The sequence below is a fragment of the Vicugna pacos genome, unplaced genomic scaffold (assembly GCF_048564905.1).
Source record: "Vicugna pacos unplaced genomic scaffold, VicPac4 scaffold_19, whole genome shotgun sequence".
Lineage (NCBI taxonomy): Eukaryota > Metazoa > Chordata > Mammalia > Artiodactyla > Camelidae > Vicugna > Vicugna pacos.
This window is the reverse complement of record NW_027328740.1, coordinates 73,092,663-73,115,009: the sequence shown is the minus strand read 5'-3', so window position 1 is coordinate 73,115,009 and position 22,347 is coordinate 73,092,663. Positions and strand designations below refer to the sequence as shown.

Here is a 22,347-nt window from a genome sequence, read left to right as displayed (position 1 = left end):
GCAAAAGAAATTCTCTAAGATGATCCCCACAGGTTGGACCACAATCGGGAGAGTCTGGCGGTCCTCAGCGCACTGCATGTAGTCAGGGGCGTTCATGTTGCAGGCGCTGCCGAGAAGGGAGGGTAAATCGATGTACATACTGTGCTGTGGGCTGCGGGCCTCACTGGGATGTGGCGACCTGGTGTGCACCAGCCAGAAGGCAGGGAAGTCCAAGCAAATCGGGGATAAGTTTGTCCTCAGCGTCTGCACATGGCTACTGAAGCTCAGATCACATTACCCAGCTTTTGGTCTAGGCTTCCATCCCCTGCAGAAAAGGATCATTTCTTGTTTTCTGTTTCCAAGCACCTAGGCAGGCCCTGATGCAAAGTCGGTGCTCAAAACTGCTGAATAAATGAATGAATAAAGGAACTGCTTCCCCACCCCTCAGCAGGATATAATGCAAAGAACCATAGTAGGATCAAAATATCTGGATTTCAACGCCAATTTATTTGAACTCCTAAGGTGCAGAATAATGGGTAAGAAAACTTGCTTTGGGGAGGAGGGTACAGTTCAGTGGTAGAGCACGTGCTTAGCATGTTCAAGGACCTAGGCTCAATCCTCAGTACCTCATTTTAGAAAAATGAAACAAATAAATAAACTTAATTAACCCCCTCAAAAAATATTTTCTCCATTCAAAATTCAAAAAAAAACCACCTTGCAATTGACACAACATTGTAAACTTGACTATACTTCAATTAAAAAAAAACTACTTGCCTTACTCTTGTATATCTGGATTATGGAAGTTTGCAAATGTAAAATGCCTAGGGTACCATTTGCATAAGAAGAAGGAACTGTACAAATGTACTATCCCTCATTTATGAGCTATTTTTCCTTTGGGGAGATTATAACCTCTCAGAGATATTTTTCTCATATTAAAACAAAAAAAAAGAAAACATTACCTGATTCTCCATACTGCTGAAGAATCAGATAACCCTATGAAAGTATCTGACCCACAGAGTTTATTCAATAAATGTTTGTTGAATGAATGAATAAACAAGCAAAGTGAATGCTGCTCCCTGCCACAGACCATCATAATGGTACTGCTTGGAAATGCCATGCCCACGTTCCACCCAAATCTTCACTAACCACGTGGGTGACCTGGGCAGACCTGTGTGCTTCTCTCAACACCAGTTTATTCATAAATAGAAATGAGGGCAATAACACAAACCTAAAAGGGTTAGTGAGTCACGAATGAATAGTACCCCAACTTTGCAAGATGGAACTATTAAAGAAAATTGGGCAAAGAGTCCATAGGCCCTCTCCATATTATCTCTTACAACTACATGGGAATCTACCTTACATCTAAAAATAAAAAGTCTATTATTTTAAAGAGGCTATTGAGTTTAAATCAGCTCACCGTCTCAAATAAGGAACACACAGTACAAATAAGAGAATGCGCAGCCCATGAGATGCACTCAGTAAATATTCCCACTGAACCCACTGGTCCCTCCAAATTCAGAGCATGAGGATGTGTCCTCGTGGCCAGAGGCCACTGCACCTGAAGCTAAAAAAGCTAATGGTCCCCACTTTCAAAAGCCCCTGCCACCAACCTAGGTCTAATTTTGTATTTGTAATTTTTTTTCTTTTTATAAAATAGAAATCCCCAATTGCATAGCCTTCAGGTCACCAAAACCTGACCACAGAGATCATGATGGCAACCCTCCTTGGTGAAACAATAAAATGAAAAGCCATTTCCACAAGACCTGTGTGTAAATCTACTAGGGAACTTCATCCTGGACTGAGAGGAAGAGGACTGGGGAGGAGGGGGCAATCTGAGGCACACAGACCCATGGGCCACCTGTCCCACGATGGACATTACACTCAACCCTCACCCTCCAGGAACTTCAAAATACACACAGACAGAGTGATGTGGACAATATATATGTATTTTTAAAGAAATTCCGACTCTCTAGCAGGTCTTGTATCTACCGAGACACAAATGGCTTATGTGTATAATGTTTCACAAAAGCCTTAAAATATTACCACCCCAACTTGACACATTAAGAAACTAGGGATAGAGGTTTATCACATTGTGCAAGATTAGAGAGATGCCACATCAGACACTGTATTTAAACCCAAGCCTTTGCTCCAGTGCTCACACAAGAAAGTGTGACATACTGCCCCTTTCCTGCCCTCTCCCTGCAATAAATCTCTGAAGAGTCTTTTCTGTGCCACGTGGAATCACAATCACGTCAATTTACCACAAAGAGCTATGTGACTCCTTGGAGGACGTGTCAAAATCTAAAGGGTTGTGATGGGAGGAGAGATTTGAATTTTCTGTTTCTCAAAGGAAACATGGCTTTAAAAGAAACTGAAAAGCACTTATCTAGTCTAAGCCCTCATTGTGTAGAGAAGGAAATGGAGGCTCAGAAGAGATGAGGAAAGGGACTTATTAACAAATATTGCCTCAGTGCAGCACCAAGCCAGCCCTGGGCCCTTCTGGGGGAGTACCTGGAAGGCCCAGGAAAATGATTGTTAGAAAAAGGAAAGAGAAGAAGCATACAAGGCCCTGTCTCTACACCACCATACCATGAAGTTCCACCAAATTATCCAGTATTGGGTGCAGCCAAAATTTAGGTGGGCTAAAGAGGTTATAGAAACCTGGAAGTCTCAACCATAGTGGAAATTCCAACATTTACTGTTTTTTTCCAAGTTCAAGCATCAGTTCAGTGGGCGCTCCATACGAGGGACTACACGAGGCCTGGAGTTCTCCCAAATACAGATCTCTATTATCACGTGTGCAAACCACACACAGGCCCACCAGAAGAAAAACGCCCACACATAAGATGGAACTACTGAAACAGAAAAGAGCCAACCAGCATATATTGCTAGCAAAAACGGTGCTGCTAGAAATAGACTCATGGACATAGAAAGCAAACTGTTGTTAGCAGGCAGGAAAGGGAGGATTAACAGATACACATTAATAAATATAAAATAAATGACAAGGACCTACTATATAGCACAGGGTACTATTTTCAATTTCTTGTAATGAGTTGTACTAGAAACAATCTGAAAAACATTTATATACATATGCATAAGCTTATAACTGAATCTCTGCTGTACATCTGAAGCTAACATGGTAAATTTACAACACTTCAATAAAAAATAATTTTATATAATAAGTAAAAATAAAAGCAACGCCATAAAAAAGAAAGTAAAAGAACACGGTAATCCCCTTAGCTGTAGGTGGTGGAGACCTCTGCAAGCACCAAGTCCACTCGAATACTCCAGCACTGGCGGTCACTCATTCTAACCATCAGAGAATCACTTGGCTTCTACGAGGTTACTTTTCTCTTCAGTGAAAGGCTACAGTTCCATCTAATGATGTATTGAATCTCATCATTCACAAACCCAAGAATTAATGAGGATTTCCCATAGGCCTGGCTCTGGACAGATGAAAAGATAGGGTCCCAGATATATTCATGTGTAGAAGAAGTTTATGCCATAAAGACATTAATTCTTTCTGCTTTGATAGACAGATTCATTGCAATTCTGATTAGAATTCCTCCCAGATATTTCATGGAATGTAACAAGTTAATTTATGGTCAGGAACAGCCAAGAAACTTCTTTAGAACCACCACTGGGAAGGGGTGGATAGGTCATGCATTTCAACTGGTCTTTCTGATGTGATGAAAACGTTCTGGAATAATAATGGTTGCACAAATGTGAATATGCTAAAAGCTGCTGAATTGTAACATTCAAGTGGGTGGACTTCATGGTGTGTGAACAATATCACAATAAAGGTGTTATATGAAAAAATCCTTCTTGCCAATTATTTTTCCCTCTATACTACTAGTCTGTCCCACAATTTAAGTAAAACAAACAAACAAAAAAAAACAAAACAAACCAGATTTTGCCAGGAGCTCTTTAGGAGTGCAATGTCCCTGGGTCTCCAACGCCTCAGGTTGTGCTGTTCCTGTTAACACACAGTAGCTGGGCTGGACTAGTTACGGACTATAAGTATCTTTTTAAGATCGACGGTCTCACGTTTCACCCTGGGAGAGTGAATGATGGAGGATGAGACAGCCTCATGCCTTCAGCTCATTTTTAACTGAACCAAGCCCTGCTTTCACCACTGTAATCCCTCTCAGTATAAAAACATGTGACATCAACAAGCACCGCCATCATAACACCTGAAAGTGTTCAAGGTACTTATCTGGGGCAGAAATCCTGATCAAGGAGACAGAAGCTCCCTCAGCACTGCCGCTCCCTTTTCCCGACTCCACCAGGAGAACCTGGGAGTTACAGCCGCGGGCTCTCAGCCTGGGGAGCAGCGCCCACGCCGCTAATCTGGACCTCAGGGATCGGGAAAGGGAGAGGAAGGCAGCCCCGGGGTCGCGGGGCAGGGAGAGCGGGGTGGGGGACGCGGGCTGCAGCCCCGCTCGGAGGCCAGCCCCAGCCCCAGCCCAAGCCGCCCGCCCCGTCCGGGTGTGCAGACACCGCCCGCCCGGGACAAAGCCCGCCCAGTGGTGGGGACGGGTCGGCGGCCTAGGAGAGGAAGCCCGGGAGGGGAGGACTCGCGGGCGGGAGAGGGGAAGCGGATGCCAGCCGCGGACTGAGGGGAGCCCGGCTGGGTCAAGAGGCGGCAGGGGCACACCTGGCCCTGGGCAGCTGTGGCCGGTGCGCCGGGGCAGGTGGCGCGGGCAGAGGGGTCTGGCCCAAGCAATCCAGCTGAACACACGCTGACTGGCGCCCTGGGGGGCTGTGACACGCCGACCGCCCTCCCGCAGCCGCCTCACCCCTTTCCCGATATCCCCTCACCTTGCACTTCCACAGCCAGAGGCCCCGGCCCCAGGCAGTAGCCAAAGGCCTACAGGGCGACAGAGCTGAGAAGCCATTGGGGCCGATCCCCAGCTCGGAGCTGGAGCTTCCAACCCGCGGTCCAGCTGGCAGCAACTGCGCATGCGCAGGAGGGCCAGCGATCCGCTCTGGGTCCTGAGAGAGAAGGGGAACCGAGGGAGGGAGAATAGGGGAGGAGGAGGGGAGGCGGGGAAAAGTGGAGGGAGACACATGGACAGGAGGAGCAGAGGGAAGGCAGTTATCTGGAATTGGGAGGGGAGTAACAGAGATGGGGAGAAAGCGTTTTACCTCTTGCGGCACCCCGAAGGAGGCAGCAGTCCTGCCTATACACCCTTCTCTTACCCGTCATTGCCCACAGCTCATATTTTACGTCCCTGGCCCAGCCCTCCAGCTAAGGTCTCTGCAGAAACCCTACGGGTATCATACCCGTTGCCCCCACAAGGAGCTAGGTTTACTGTTGCTCAGGGAACCAAGCACCCGCAGGTGTTGTTTCTCAGAACTACCTTGGGAAGAGTACATATTCCCCTTTTACACGCTGGGAAACAGGCAGGCACGATCTCTGCCTTAGCTCCACTGTCCCAAATGTTGGGCTGTCAGGGAGCGGGAGGTAAAATGTCAGAGCCCCAGAAGGAGCAGACTGCCTGAGTGTTGGTGTAGAGTCCCCATCCCTCCTGGGTAAACCACACCCCAACCTCGGGGAATAATCAAGGGCTCACCGTAGGCCCCTGTGTGTGGGAGAGCTGCCCTCAGTCCCAGTGTCCAACTTGCTAGGTAGGTAGAAGTGTTATTGAGTCCAAATTCATTCTCCTCAGTGCAGGACAGGCCAGTAAGTTGGGAGACCAAGTGTTGGGGCATGGAATAGCAAGTTTCTGTAGACCTAGATGGCAAACTAATGTCCTGGAAAACCATCTCCTCAAGTCAGAATTCAGGCTGCTTTCCTATGTGCTTGGTTTTTGCAAACTTCTTGGTGTAGGAATTCCTTCTTGTTAGAATCCTTTGTTCTTGCAGCTATCTCCCTGGGTCAGATCCCTGTAAACCTCCAACAAAACAAACGTTATTTTCTATTCTGCAACGTGTTATCTTTATATGATTGGAAAAGTGTTAAATACCCTTAAAGGTCAGAGCCTTCAGAATAGGCTCTCCTGTATGTTTTAGGCTCTAGGCAACATTGTTTTACAAGCAAGAAGAAGCCTAGGAGACAGAGCACAGGGTTAAAGTCAAAGGAACAGATCTAATATGGAGTCAGATTTCTTCTTTTCTATTACTGTGGCAGAAGCCACTTGAGGATTTAAATCCCTTAAAGTTAAAAATAAGTAAAACTTTAAAGGAATTTACATACATTGGTGGGAACTTGCATAGCATATCTGGAAAAGCACACAAAGGATTGTAAACATTGGCATCTCCAGGGAGGCATGTAAGAACAGAGGATGAGGGAAAACTTCTTTCACTTGAGTATTTTTTGCTCTGTTTGAATTTTTTTAACCATATGCATATATTTCTTTTTCAGTTAAAATAAATGTGTAATGGAGCAAAGGAGTAACTAGTTCAGCAAATACAGCAGCCATAGACTCACTGAGTCATCATTTTCGATTTAAGCCAGGAAGCATTGATTGTCTCTCTCCTATGTGCCCAGTGCTGTTTTAAAACACTTTTATATATTTTTTTAATAAAATAATAACATGCTATCCCTCACCCCTGCTCAGGGCTGGTGGGAAACCAACTGAGTTTTTATTGAGTTGTTTTCCAAGGAGTAGAGATGAGTTATAAACAGAACACAACTTCAGGGCAAAACAGGCGGACTGGTTTTCCAGCAGGCCAGATAGCGATGACGGGTTTTCAATAGAGGCGCACAGAGGCTGAGAGAGAAAGCCTCCAGGACCCTACAGAAAGCTGCCCACAGTGCCTTCTCCATGGCACTACTGAAATAGGAAAGAACAAATCTGACTCCATATTAGATCTGTTCCTTTGACTTTAAACATGTGCCCTGTTTCCTAGGCTTAGTCTTGCTGTTTCTGCACCTTTTGTGAAACAATGTTGCCTAGATCCTGAAATATACAGGAGACCCTATTCTCAAGGCTCTGACTTTGAAGGATATTATCACTTTTCCATTCGTATAAAGATAACAAGATACAGAATAGAAAATAACATTTGCTTGTTGGAGGTTTACACGGATCTGACCCAGGTGAAGAGCTGCAAGAACAAAGGATTCTAACAACAAAGAATTCATACACCAAGTTTGCAACAACCAAGCATTCCCGCTTCCCCTTTTTAATATAAGAAGAGCCTGAATTCTGACTTGGGATGATGGTTCTCCAGGACATTGGTCTACCATCTTCTCCGCTGGCTTTACAAATTAAAGCCGCTATTTCTTGCCCCAAATCCTTGTCTCCTGATGTGTTGGCCTATAATGCACGAGTAGAACAAGCGTGGACTCGGAAACACAAACATACATTGAAAGTACGCATTTGGTATATTAAATGACCTGCTTCCACTCGTATTCCTGAGGTTTTCTTCTCTTGACCACTCCTACTATATTTATGAAAAACCTGTCATGTGGACACATTTCCTTCTCTAGCCACTACCCTTCCATGTAAAAACTGATGCCAAGAAGGCAATGGAAGTTGCTAGAAGGTATTACCTGGCCAAAAAAGAGCAGAAGTGGGTTCTGGCTGATGTTCAGGAGCAGGCCGGGGCACCTGACAAGATGTCATAAGTACGGATAGACAGCTGGGCACCAAAGGAGAAGCTTCTAAACTTCCATGAGGGAATTGTTGGATAGGAAGGAACAGTCCCAGACTATAGCTCTGATCCCACCACGAGCTTCCTGGGCAAGGCTGGGCAAGTCATTTAAATTCTCTAGACCCGTGCTGTCCAACACGGGAGCCACCAGCCACATGCAGGATTATGATGTTATTCTGTAGCCAGACAGAATTATAAATAAACACTTTATTGCAAAGGGTCAGCAGGTATAATATTTAAAAACATTATTGGTTATCTTGCCCTAACAAGTTATTTTTGTATGTCTAGCTTTCTGTGGGTTGTAATGCCTGCAACTAATGTTTCCCTTACAGTGAGGTATTTTGAAATTATAAGTTACTGGACACAGTACACTCATATCACAGTTGAAAAAAAACTGATCTAAATAAGCAAGGTGATCTGACTTAGTAGTTATGAGCAGGGGCTCTGGGGCCAGCCTGCATAAGTATTAATTCTCACTCTCCCTCCAGGGAGTTCTGTGTGAATCTTGGACAAATTATTGTTGCTGCTGTTGTTGTTGTTGTCATTGTCATTGTTATTATTTGTGCCTCTTTTTCCTTACCTTTTAAATAGCGAGGAAAATGTAGACTCTATCCCCTACAGTGTTGGCAGGATTAAATGAGTAAACGTCTGTGCTGCCCACTTCCCTGGGTTTCAGCATTCTCCAGGCAATCAGTGCCAAACGCAGTGGCATTCTCCACTGTCTTCGTCAGTCTGGGATTCTGTAACAAATTACCGTGTGTCGGGTGGCTTAAACAACCAGCATATTCCTTATGGTTTGGAGGCTGAGGCTTTCAAGGTCAATGTATCTGGGAGAGGATTGCCAGCTCGAAGATGGCTGTCTTCCCACTATCTTCATGGCCCAGAGAGGAGAGAGAAGCAAGCACTTTGGGGCCCTGTATAAGAACACTAATACCATTCATGAGGGCAATACTCTCATGACCTCATTTTATCCTACTAATCACCTCCCAAAGGCCCCGCATCCTTATATCATCAACCTGGGAGATGAGGTTTCGACATATGGATTTTGAGGGGATGCATTCAGTCCACACATCGGCTAACTCTCCCAAACATGCAGTCATCAAACCTGTAGCTAATTTCAAAATAATGTTTATATCTCTCTGCCCATTTCCATTCCTACATCTACTAACACTGAAGCCCTGCTACATTGTATTTCTTATTTTCCTTGTAGAGGTTTAATTGATTGCTCTAACTCCAAGGATTCGCTCACTCCAGTCTGCTTGACAGCCCTGCCAGGTAGGTCTTCCTTAAAACACCTTCCCACTTCACCTGGTTGATTTTTAGGTGTAAATGTCAGAATTCTCTCCACACCCCATCCTAGACCTTTAATCCCTTACACTACCGCTCACTATGTTATTTTCCTATTACCACTGTAACAAATTCCCATAAGCTTAATAGCTTAAACCAGCACAGACTTATCAGCTTATGGCTGTGGATGTCAGAGATCCAACACAGTTCTCATTGGGATAAATTCAAGATACCAGCAGGGTTCCTTCCTTCTAGAGGGTCTAGAAGAGAATGTTTCCTTTTTTTTTTTTCCAGTTTACAGAGGTCACCCACCTTCCTTAGCTTGTGCCCCTCAACTTCCTCCATTTTCATGGTCAGCAGCCTTTCTGAACATTGCTCCATCGCTACACCTCCCTCTGATTTTAAACTCAGCTGGGAAATATCCTCCAATTTAAGGACCCCTGTGATTACATTCAGCCCACCTGGACAATCCAGACTACTCACCCTATTGTCTCATCTCAGGATCCCCTTGTCCCATCCCACTCAGGCAGTATGTATGTGGCTGTGACATTCACCTTGTGTAACATTTCCTCATGAGCAATTTATGGTTCAAGGCACTTATAAGTGACTTTTTGTTTTTCTTCCTTATCCTTTCTACATTCAGTTTGTCTGGTGAGATTATATGAATCCTTTTTATTTGTGCCCCTGCACTAATCTATAATAATGTATCATGGGTTTAAAGGCTAACTAATAGACAATTTAGGAGACAGAAATCCTCTAAGATTTTTAATCCTAAAATATCTGTCATCCCTTTTGCCATGTACAGTAACATGTCACAGGTGGCTACCCTGTGGCCGGGGAGGGACATGATTCTGCCATCACACTCCCCTCATTCTTACCAATGTGCTGATCAACTAACCAAGGATCTATGCTCTCCAACTCACTCACTTCCTCCTCCTTTGCATTGACTATCCTGTTCCCACCGCTTCCTTCATTCACCACATCAGGATTTCATGACCACATTCTCCCCTAAATGAAATGGGTATCTTGCATCAAATGCCTGACAGCTGTTCTTATTGTACATGCACACACTGACCTACACATAATCCCGTCCATCTCTTTATTTTCCTAGAATCTTCCAGAAGAATCAGTTCCATGATGATAATGATGATACTGATAATGATGACAGGGGCCTCTCAAGGATTCTGATAAAGAGGGAATCGATAAAGGGAGGGAATCATTGCAAAATTGCCCCAGAAACAGGCTTAAAGGTAAATAACTCTTATAGTGTTTAATGAAATTGACTAATATTTAACTATTTTTAAGACTTTATATCACTGAATTTAAAATTTTAACGGGAATTTTCATTCACCACTAACCAAGATTCAACTCTGGGACCAAAATCTAAGGATTTCTGTCTTCTAAAAAATTGTCCACTAGCCTTTTAAACACGTGATCCTTTTAAAAAGTTTAGTGCTGGGCTGAAAATAAGCAGGATTCATATAATCTCACGAGACACAGTGAATGTGGAAAGACTAAGAAATAAAAATAAAAAGCCATTCATAACGTCTTGAACTTTACGTTGCTCACAGGGGAAAATGTTTGCCAATGTGTGTGTCACATCAACATGACGACTGAGTGGGATGGGGAAGCTGATCTTCCTCATCAGTCATTTATGCTGATTTGTTAGATGCCAAAACAGTTTCCTCATTGAAATTGCTTCTAACAAGTATGGAAGAATTTAGGTTCTACCAAAAGCAGGCTGAACATTTTCCCCTGCTTTCAGGTCTCTGGACTGAATGTCCCCACAAGAAGGACATGATTATGTTTCATAGGGAAGTCTTCCTGAGAAGCAACAGGCTTTTCTAGGGCAGAACTGCAGGGCCCCCCATGGAGGGCTGGAGGAGGTCTAGAGGGGACACTGGAAAAATAGCAGGAGTGAATTCAGATACTGCTGCTCAGGTCGCCAAAGACAGCATTGCTATCTCTAAGGATATGACATTCTCCCAAATTTTCCATGAGTGAAGGAGCCTGTGAACACTAAGCAGGTTGTTAAGACACAGCAGCACATAATTTGCGTGACAACACAATTAGAGTATGATTTGATATTTGCAAAATAACTAGCCCATTGTTCTTTGAAACTGCAGCAGTAGCAATAGAAATAAAAAAGACTGAGCCGTCTTGGAGACAACAATCAATAAACAATTCTAAATCTGCAGAATTCCTTGACAATATTCAAGCAATGAGCTAGATGTGTGCTGCAGATACCTCTTACTGCAGGGCTCACTCCTGCAAAGCATAGAACTAGTTTCTCAGCACACAGAGGGAACCAAGTCAAGATTCCTAATCTTTTGAGATTTACTAAATGGCTGGAAAGATCAGACAAGTACATACAGGCAAATATGATTAAATGGAATCAAATAATATCAAATGTGATTTGCGCACAGACGAAAGAGAAATTCCTTTCACCTGGGATCTAGAGAGACTTCTTCAGAAAATGTGGCTCTGGAGACGGCCAAAGACATGGGTGGAATTTTGGCAGAACAGGATGTAAGGAATTTAAAAACTTATTCTATAATTCATATAAAAATTCAAAGGATCCCAAAAATCCAAAACAACTTCGAACAAGAAAAACAATGTTGGAAGACTTGCACTATCTGATTTTCAAACTTTTTTTTTATAAAGCTACAGTAATCAGAAATTATGGTGTTGGTGTAAAACAGGAAAATAGAATAATGGAACACAATAGAATGTTCAGAACTAAACCAAGACTTATACAGACAATTGATTCTCAAAAAGGATGCTGTGGAGAAAGGATCTTTTCAGCATGTAGTGCTGGAACAATTAGATAGTGATACGCAAAAAAAAAAAATGAACTTTGATTCACACCTCACAAAATATACAAAATTTACCTCAAAATGGATCATAGATCTTAATAGGAAATCTAAAACTATAAAACAGCTAGGAGAACAAGCATAGGCTTAAGCTTTATGGCCTTGGGTTTGGCAAATTTTTCTTTGCTATGACACCAAAAGTATCATCTATTTTAAAAAGAAACTGATAGAGTGAACTTTATGAACATGAAGACTCTTCAATGCTCTTCTAAACACTGCTAAGCAAATGAAAAGACAAGCCATAGACAGAAGCTATTTGCAGATCATATATCTGATAATGGTCTCTCTTTGTATCTGATCCAGAATAAAGAGGTCTCAAAATTCAATAATAATTCAAACACCTGAATGAATGAGGCCAGAAAATACACTTCAGTAAAGATATCCAGATGGATAATAAGCATATGAAAAGATGCTGATTAAAGGTGTCATTAATGATTAGAGAAATACTTTTAAAAACCACAGTGAGATACTAGTTCACATACATACTAGAATGAATACAGTTAGAAAGACTGTCCTTACAAGGTGCTGGCAAGGAAGTAGAGCAACCAGAACTGATACACACCACGAGGAATTTACAATAGTACAACCATTTTGGAAAAGTCTTTAACAGATTCTTTTAAAAAGGTAAACACCTATGTACCATATAATCCAGACATTCCTCATCTGGTGCTTTAGAAAGGAAAAGCATATGTCCATACAAAGACTTATAACCAAATATTCACTGCTATTTTATTTATAATAGCACAAGTTGTAAATAACCCATGCATCCATCAAGAAGTAAATGCAGAAAGAAATGATGGTCTATACAAACACTGCTCACAATAAACTCTTCAGTAAAAACTCAGCACTAAACAATATTCTACTATAAGACAAATAAGCTATTAATACAGCAACACAGATGATTCTCAAAATAATTACACTGAATGAAAGAAGTCAGACAACATAGAGTAGATACTGCATGAATCCATTCATATAAGGATCTTGAAAATGCAAACCACTATGTTGTGATAGAAAGCAGATCAATGGTTCCCAGGGGAAGAGACGGGGAGGGAGGGAGGGACAAAAAAAGTCAGGAGAGAAGCTTTGTGGGTGATGGGTATGTTCACTGTCTTGAGTGTGGTCATGGTTCCTTGGGGATATTCTTACGTCAAAACATATTAAGCTGTACACTTTAAACGTGTGAAAATTATTTTGCCAAGTATACCTCAAAGCTGTTTTAAGAAAAAAGGCACTTTAGTCCTGATCCACCTCAGCGCCTGATTGGAGTGACATGATCAGTCCCTCACACTGTCTGCCTAACGGGAAGGTAGAAAAGCTCTCACAGAAGATAACATGGATTTTTCATTTGCAATGTCTGCCATGTAATAAAGAATTTCTAGACATGCAACATGTCCAGACTATATGACAGATAACATGAGAATAAGGAGCATTAGACAAAGGATGCAAACCCCAGGTGATGTAGGCATCAGAGTTACCAATAAAGGCTATAAAATACTTTTAATATATTCAAGAAAATAAGGAAATGATGGGAGAATAGATAACAGGGTAGAGACTTTCACCAGAGAAATATACTGGAATGTATTTTTAGGAAAAATCAAACTGATACTCTAGAACTGAAGCTTTCAGCTCTGGAAACAGGTAAACAGAGCTAATTAGGATCCCTTTTAAGTAAAACTTTCAGTAATTCTGGGTAAAATATAACAACAAAGTAACACAAAGCTAACTATGGAAAGAGAAGTTCCCTGATGACAATACAAAGAGGACACTTAAAGCCCAGAGTGGTCATCTTGTGAGCTGATGCCACCGCACCCTGGAGGGAAGGGGTTTTCATCTGCACATAAATAAGGATACAATGTCCATGTAGGAAAAAGGGTCCATACCAGATGTAGAAGACTCTTCCTCTATATCTATATAGTCAGAGACAGAGATGTAAAGTGGCAGCAGAGGTCACAGTGACACAGGGCCCTGGGCCAAGGAGTGTGAGCACCTCTGCAAGCTGGGAAAGGTAGGATGATGAATCCCTCCCAAGAGCCTAGGTGTGGAACTTAGCCTTGGCCACTCGTTGGTTTTAGCCCACTGACATTGACTTTGCACTACTGCACCCTAGAACAGTGAGAAGATGAATGTGTATTGCTTTAAGCCACTGAGTCTGTGGTCCTTTGTTACAACAGCAATAGGAAAGGAACTCAGGAACCAATATGAACTTGAACCACAGGCTGCCTGCTGTGCTGGCAGGGAGTCCTTTGTCTCTGATCCTGGGGGAGTGTCCTGTCCTCTGGCAGCATCCACAAACTACCTCATGCTAACTTGGCAGTTTGCAGAGGGTTAAATCTTATCCCTGCACAGTTCTTGATATTTAGTTAATAAAAATGATGGTGTCATCATGGGTATTTTTCCATCTTTTAAATACCCTTCAGTCTTCTAATAAAGCTACTTCTAATTAAGAGACCATGTCAATAGTTTTCAATCTTCATAATAAATAACTGTGGTTTTATCTGGTTACTTAAATTATGAATAATAATGTTCACATTTGTAAAAGTTATTAAAATCAACATTGTTTAATGAAAATATCATTTATTTTCGCATGAACATGTATTAACTACAAGAAATGTTCCATGCTTTCTTCTACGATTTACTGTTAGAGCCTTAAAGAATAATATTTTCCTCAAAAGATATTACGGCAAAGGGATTTCTTTTGGTGGAACTGTTCCGGCATCAAATCTGGTGCATGTCTCAGGCCACTGGCAACATAGAGATGATAGAAATTAGGAGGCATTATAAACACAGAATCATTTTTAAAGGAATTAAAAAAACTGGATGTGTGTAAACAAAGAATCAGAGAATATTCTGGTGAAATAAATGTATTTTTCAGCTTAAGCAAGACATGGGGTGAATAAATCTGAAATGAAAAAACCACCCAGAGATTAGCAGCGAGTCATGCACGCAGTGTGAATGATCAAAACCAAGTTGTTTCCAAACCAGTGTGCAGGCTTGATGCCTTCATGAATCAAATCTGTGTGGCACCAGGCCACCTCGAATACATGTTGATGAGGTATTTATAAGCCCTTCACCATCCCAAATCAAAGCCCACGCACGAGCCACAAGACCATCACCTACACATTTGGAAAACACACAACATGGTGAATAGCACTTTTCTTGTTCAGTAGCCGGTGGCAGCGAACTGTCAGCAGACAGAGATACAGGGACACAGAGGCACCTCCCCTCACTCAGCTGATAAACTTCCGTGCATCCCTGGGGACAGGATTGTCATAAAATGCACCATGGATTGATTCTCCTCCTAGGAAAGGAACCGTAGTGCTGTCATTAGGTTTGAGCAGGGGTGGGTGGAGGATCTCAGAAGAGTTGTTTCAGCACACCAATAGAATTCTTGGCCACCGTGACCACGAAAGACAAGTCCCCTGCCATCCCGGTAGGCACTTGGGCTCCTGACAAAAGCTGGGCTCAGTAAAGGGTTGAGTAGAAGGCACAGACCTGAGGGATGCCCCAGCAATAGGCAGGAGGTAGGGCCTGGTTTATACTGCTCTGGGTGTATCCCAGACTCATCCGAATACGAAATCAGAAATTTGCAAAACAGCAGAGCTGGGGTGGGTCATCTACTCCAGACTCCTCACCTTACAGTTAAAAGGGTGGCAACCCTGACAGGCAAAGCAACGTGCTAAAGGCAGAGCGTGGAAGTGGCAGTGCCAGATGAAACGCAGCGTGCAACCCCCGTTCAAGGCCGCTGACTCTGACGACGGGGCCAAGGTTTCCAATGAGGAGAATAAGACAGTGTAAATACTTTGTTCCCCCTAAAACCCCAAATGTTTTTTAAAGGCACAAAAACTCACCTTAACTAGATCTCTTCTGAGGGGGCTCTCTTCTGCTTCTTCGTCTTTCTGTCTCCATTTCCCTCTCTCAGACACAAACACATTCAGTTTTGTGAAAGGGGACTTCCTTCCATACAAAGACAGACTTCACATCTTCAGAAAGATACCTGAGAAAGCACGTTTCTCAATTCAAGTCTTTGTGTGAGTTCTGGGCAACTGGCTTATTTTCTAGAACAATCGGTAGTTACAAAATCAGGAAATCATCTTCCACAAAGGCAGAGTTCTGGTCCGTGTTGATAAAGTTGGGGATGTCACATTTCATGAGTCTGTTCGGCTCCTCCTCTGGCCACCTGCTGCATCTGATGGCTTCCTGGAGCCGAATAACACTGTAAAGGGCTATGGTAGGGATACCAGCTTTGGCCTTGTCCAAGTGGTCCACTTCATTGATGTAGCAGTGAAAGAGGGACCTAGATTCATCATTGCACTGCCAGAGAACACCTTGGGCAGCAGCGGTCTTCCAAAGTCTGACACAAAGCTGTTGAGTCTAAATCTCTTCTCGGGAGACTCTGCATTGCTACAAAGAAAACCAAAATAAAATATCGTTCACAGTGTAGCTCGGTGACCTGAAGAATCATAGTTTTTGCCATCTACTGAGAGTAAATCCCTGAACAGAGCATGCTGACATGCACTGGAATTGAAAGACATCACTTCTGAACACATACAATTAAACTCAAGGCAAAAGTCTAAAGTGAGGGCCCATGGACCATCCTAAAAAGACATCGTTCCCTGAGAATCCTCAATATTGGTGCCTCGCACACCAGTGTTTCTCCATGGGACACTCAGATCTCTTCATCAGGATTCATTAAAGTGCTTCTTAAAATGCAGAATCCTGGGGTGCACACCCTCAGAGTCTCCAGAGGTAGCGACTGGTAGTCTGTATTTTCATAGCCACCAGGATAACTAAACATGCTCAGGTTTAGCACCGCAGTCTACATCGGGTCACCTGAGCATCGACAATTCTGTCTCACGGGATGGGGGGTGCCATGTGTGTCAGGGTGCTGTCCTACCCATGTGTCTCCCCTGATTCTCAGAACTGACAGTGCTGCCCCATTGGGCACGAAATACCACCGTTTCACAATGCATACGCAGGGCGCCCGACTGAAAAACAATCAGTGATAGGAGAGGGGACAAAACTCAGCTTCCTGTTACCTTGTTTCACTTACTGTGGGACGAGTGATCAATTCAAGGGTAATAAATCAGTGAATGAGTGAATAACATGACTCGCGTTAGTCCCACGAGTGCCTGGAAGAGCAAGCCTGGGCACATTGAGAACCATAACAGCCCATCTACTTAAATGTCATCCTCCACAGATCTATGTAAAGGTTACTTCCACCCAGGCAGTGACTCCAGAAGGGCAAGAATCATGTATGAACACACTCTCAAATCCAGAACAGAACCTGACAACAATTAGGCTCTGGAGTCTGTGTTTAGCGAGTGTGGAATCTCAGTGATTCCAGCTCTTACACCTTGCCTTCCCATCCCACCACACACGATATGGCCCTTATGTCCAGTTCTCCCGGGGCTGGGGCCACGGAACCCATTTATAGGACTGGAAGAATCTGATCATTTAAACCATCCCCCAGATTATCATCAAGAGTCACCTGCATTTCAGGGATCAGTAATCCCAGAAGCTTTGCAGTTCAGGCAGCTGAGGGATTTTTATATCAGCTCTGTCTTCTACTGTGACTGCCTGGGTGACATCAGACAAGGAATTCTGAAAAGCCTGAACTTTTCCTTTCAGGAATAATCTAATTAACAAATCTCGTTGACCACTCAACAAATGTGATGTGAAGATCAATGATTTACACAGGAGTACAACATTCACTAGGTCGTGGATTTAGAATCAGAGGAAAATCATTTTAGAAAGATTGACAGAATGTAGCTTTAATGCGAATTTAAGTATTCTTACCTTTCAGTAAATCATCTTCCCCTACTTATCACTTCACCCAAGTTTAAAAGATGTCTGAGAACAGGGATGAGTGTGCCAGCAATCTGAGACCCAATAACCTAAAATGTCACCTAGGAAAAAGAGGGGAGTAACACATTTTTAAAAAGCATGGCGAGGATGGCGGGGCCATCCCCAACCCCAGACTAAGAAGCTCTGAGTAATAGCTTTCCTGCCTGCCTGGGGCATCAGCTGATGTGAAAATCCACCCAGAAACCTCACTGTCCAGCAGCTCTTCCATAACACAGGCTACACTTTCTCAGAATTAAGAATTGCGTCCAGTAACCACTTCGCTGAAGAATAAAGACAAAGGAGAACAAGAGAGTTCTGCCCCTCCCAAGGGAGAGCCCAGACCTCGGGCTGCATGCACTGCGCCCACCTCCCTGGAGAAGAATAAACTGGAGAAGGGCGTTCTGCGAAACTGGGGCAGCAAAGGTTGAGATGGGAACAAATTGACCAGCTGGCCAGGGACAGCCCCCTCCGTCGCTGCCTTGGCGGCTGCCTCAGCCCTCTCAGCCCATCCTGCCCACCTCTGGTGGCTAAGCTGTCAGGGAAATTGCTTTGCGATCTGGAGCAACAGAGGCTGCCCACAGGCCAATCTGCGGAAAAGATGGGCGCTAAACCCCCAGCTCCCGAGTGACAGGCTCCATACCCCCGCCAACACCCCGACGCCCCCGCACCCTACCGCAACCCCGGGGAAATATGACCCGAAGAAGTGTGACCTGGGAACGAGGGGCAGCAGAGGCCGCCCCCACGTCAGGCCTGCAGAGAGATTGGAGCTTATCCTCCAGCTCTCCAGGGGCAGCCCCTGTCCTCTCCACTTCCTGATCTCACCGCGCCCACCTTCCAGGAGCAATCAGACCAGGTGTGGGGTGTCAGGCGAATCTTGCGCCAGAGAGGACGTCCCCAGGCCAGGTCAGGGGAGAGGAGAAGAAGTGGCCCCATTAGGCGGGGCAGCCAGCCGTCGCAACTGCCTCTGCCCCTTGACCGCATCGGGCCCGTCTCCCAGGAGCAAGCTGACCTGGAGACGGGCATCCGGCTTCTTGGGCAGCAGAGGACGCCCCCAGGATTGTTCGCGGGGAAAAGGAGAGCAAATTGACAGGCTCCGCGCTGCAGGTCTTCTACCCCCGCCATCGCCACCCCCGCACCTTAAAGGCACCGCCCAGGGCGCCCCTCCCCCAGCAGGCTGAGTGGGACAGGTGCGTCTGGTGACCTGGGGCAGGAGAGGCCACTCCCACACCAGGCCATCGGGGAGACGGGAGCCAATCCACCAGCTCCCCAAGGCAGCCCCTACCCCCGCAGCAGCCACCACTCTTGCCCATGACCTCACAGTGGCCTTCTCTAGGGAGCAGGCTGACCTGGAGATGGACGTCCGACGAACTTGGGACAACAGGGACCGCCCCCAGGGCAAACCATGGGGGGAAGTGGGAGCAAATGGACAAGTTCCATGGGAAAACCTGCCGCTGCTGCCACCACCCCCAAAGTACCAAGTCCAACTCCCGGGGTCAGGCCGACTAGGATACACGCGTCTCGTAACACAGGGCAACAGCGACCGCCCCCAGGACAAGACGCGGGGAAGATGGGAGCAAATGGGCCGCTCCCCCGCTGCAGGCCCCCGACCACCGCCACCCCTGTACCCTGACTACCCTGCCTCCCGCCCCCAGCAGGCAAAGTGGGACAGGGGTGTCCCGGGACCTGGAGCAGCAGAGGCCGCCTTCAGGCCACGCGGTGCAGACATGGAGCTAATCCACAATCTCCTCCGGGGCAGCCTCCCTATGCCTGCAGCCACCACCTTACCAGCCCCCTGACCGCACCGCACCCATCTCCCAGGAGCAAGCTCACCTGGAGTAGGACCTCAGGCAAATCTCCGGCGGCAGACGTCGCCCCCAAGCCAGGCCGTGGGGGAGAGAAGAAATGGAGCAACTCCCTGGAACACATCCCCTGCCCCTGCCGCCTCCGCCGCCGCCTCCCAGGAGCAAGCTCATCTGGAGACCCGCGTCCCGCCTCTAGGGCAGCAGAAGCCGCCCCTGGCTCCGCCTCCGGGGAGAGCGGAGCGAATTGATCGGCTCCCCCGCGGCAGCCTCCCTCCCCCCGTGGGTCCCGCACCTTAACGGCCCCGCCCCCACTCCGCACTCAGCAAGCTGAGTGGGACAGGAGTGTCCGGCGACGTGGGGAAGAAGAGGCCGCTCCCAGGCCCAGCAGCCGGGACAAGGCAGCTATTCCACCCGTTCGCCAGGGGTAGGCCCGCTCCGCCCCTCTGCCGCTGCCACCGCCCTCTGACCTAACCGCCCCACCTCCCAGGAGCAAGCTTACCTGGAGTGCAACATCTGGCGAATCTCCGGCGGCCAAGCCCCACCCCAGGCCAGGCTGCAGGGAAGAGAAGAAATCGATCGGCTTGCCCGGGGAGCCTCCCAACCGCCACCGCAGCAGCCGCCGCCCAAAAGCATTGCAATAGCCCACCGGGGTCAGGCTGACTGCAAGGATGTGCACTTGCCTTCTTATCCTGGCCAGGTCCCTGAGCACCTCCCTGCATCCCTACACTCCCTGCACCTCTGCACCCCTGCTACTCTCTGCAATTCTGCATCCCTCCACCCCCACATCCCCTGAAATGCCTGCGCCCTCCACAGCCCCTGCACCCCTGTCACCAGTTACACTTTTGCACTGCTTACACTCCTGCACCCCTGCATGTCCCACACACCACCTCTTGGGCCTTTGGCAGAGTCTCTGCTGTTAGACCAATGCACAGTGACTCACTCTTTGCCAGTATATGATGCATCAGTGGACGTCAGGGGTTGCCTGCAGGAAGGTACATGTTCCCGGTCACTAGCCTGGGCCACTAGGGTGATCTCTGTGAGGTCACCCAGGACAGGTTCAGAGATGCTGTTCTCTGGGAAGAGAGGAGTTGAAACCGGTCTTGAGGGCAGAGCTGTGCTCACCAGGCCGTCCACGCTTCATGTTTTACACAGGGCTTCGGAGAAGTGAAATGGATCCGGCCAAGTAATACCGGCCTGCTGTGAGCCCACCTCAGTCCTGGGCTCTGAGTCAGACCGACTGGCTCCCTCAATCAGGGCCCAGTTTGGGCACCTGAATGGTCCCTTTGAGGCATCCCAACAGTTCTCAGGATGAAGTCTGGCTGCTTCCACCCCATGGCCCTCCCTCCTACTGTGCTGGCCTCAGGAAGGTTCCTTATATGGGGAAGAAGGCAGCCCACACCCTACCCCACCCCTCACCTTTCTCTAACCCAGGCTGGTGCTCTCTCTGCCCCTCAGAGTCTGGGAAGCCATCCCTCTTCAGTTATGTCCCTTCTGAGATGGACTTGCTTCCACTCAATTCTAGGCGAGGATGCACCATGGAATGCACTGGGTAAGAGAACCAAAATAAATAATTTCTTCTGTGAGGTTGTCTGTTTATCTACTGGGGCTGGGCTGTGTGTAGTTTGCTACAGCTATTGGTGTGAGAGGCTAAAACAGCCTGTGTGTCCTTGTTTTCATCTCCCCGCTGTCTTTGGGTTTTCCCTAGACACTCCTGAGACATTTACTTCTGTTAGTATTATTCCTGTTATTACACACGGGCCCTACTGACATGGAGGTAAGGTGTTGGGGGAGCGGGACAGAGCAGGGCATCTGCAGTCCTGTGATTAGTTCTCATTGAGCCTGTGCCCTGAGCTGTGACCTCCACAAGTGTGTCTCTTTCCCCCCACCCCAATTTGGGTGACACAGAAGGGATTTCCCTTCTCCCAGGTTGGTTAGGCTCTGGTAAAATAATTTCTCATTAAAAAAACAAACAAAAAACAACTTCCCCCAATGAAACAGAATGTTCTGGGTGTATTTCAATACAGTTATTTTCTCCTCTCCAGGCAGGAAGCATGAGGAGTTATCCTCTGACCTTCATTCTGAGAACAGGACATGGTCCTGGATGTAAAATACATGAAAAAGAGCATGGGGCCCCTCTGACTGGCCCCCTGGACTTGTCACACTCTGATTTCCCCACACTGAGCCTCCTGCTGGCCTCAGGGACCTGTTAAATCTGCCTGCCCCCAGGGTTCTTACAAAAGCAGGTTCTGCCTTGGGAGCTGTGACTCTCCAAGCCTGCCCGCTGTTCCCTTTGCAACCTCTCTGAGTTGGAAGCAGCTTTCCCTCTCAGTCTTCTGGGATCTAAGAAGAGCAGTGGGTTTGCAGCTCCCTCAGATCTGGTGTTATTTTCAGGACAGGAGGAAGAACTTCTGAGCTCCACACGAGCTGGACCAGAGGCTGGAATCCTCCCTTCCTCTGCCACCGTGCAATCAGTGGCTGTGGTTCTAGCCGAGTTTCTGAAGATGTGGACTTAAACACACATATCCCAGCCCCCACAGGAGCACACAGTCCCATAAATCCCCCTAGTTTCCACTGGTAACTATGGAGCGGATGGGGACACGGGTTTCGGGACCACAGAGGCCTGACTGCACGACTTGCTCCGTGGCCTATTTACGTGGTTGCTCCGGGCCTTGTCTGAAGTGGCTTGCTTACCACACCTGGTACGTGGGAAACACAAAATAAGTACTAGAACCTTCACTTTTTCTCCCTCCAGGGCCTTCAAACGTAGAAAGTAATAAGTGAACTCAGACAGCCTAGTCACCACAATGAGGTCCGTCCAGCCTGGCTCTCCTGAGTGATGGGCACTGACTTGCACCTTAACTCGGAACAGTAGGGGAACTGCCTTCCTCTAACTGGGCCTCTCCCCACACCAGGCACGCCCGCAGCTCAGACGGGGCCAGCTCCCCAACTGAGGTGTGTGCTGG

The 22,347-nt window shown here is 46.4% G+C and overlaps 1 protein-coding gene and 1 long non-coding RNA gene across 5 annotated transcripts in view; both read right to left on the bottom strand.

Annotated features, from left to right (window-relative positions):
* LOC140693509 (uncharacterized) overlaps positions 1–22,347 on the bottom strand; it is a 311,246-nt gene that overhangs the window by 152,985 nt on the left and 135,914 nt on the right. The gene's annotated exons all lie outside the window — the stretch shown is intronic.
* LOC140693533 (uncharacterized) lies at positions 15,865–20,930 on the bottom strand. 4 transcript variants are annotated; one of them, XR_012069297.1, is made up of 6 exons: positions 20,801–20,930; positions 20,325–20,366; positions 19,884–19,937; positions 19,413–19,607; positions 17,535–17,644; positions 15,865–16,139 (listed from the first exon to the last, which is right to left on the bottom strand). It is a non-coding gene; the product is annotated as an uncharacterized lncRNA (long non-coding RNA). The 4 variants fall into 4 exon arrangements; XR_012069298.1 differs by lacking the exons at positions 19,413–19,607; positions 20,801–20,930 and having other exon boundaries at positions 20,325–20,459; XR_012069299.1 differs by lacking the exons at positions 19,413–19,607; positions 19,884–19,937; positions 20,325–20,366; positions 20,801–20,930 and adding an exon at positions 18,592–18,730.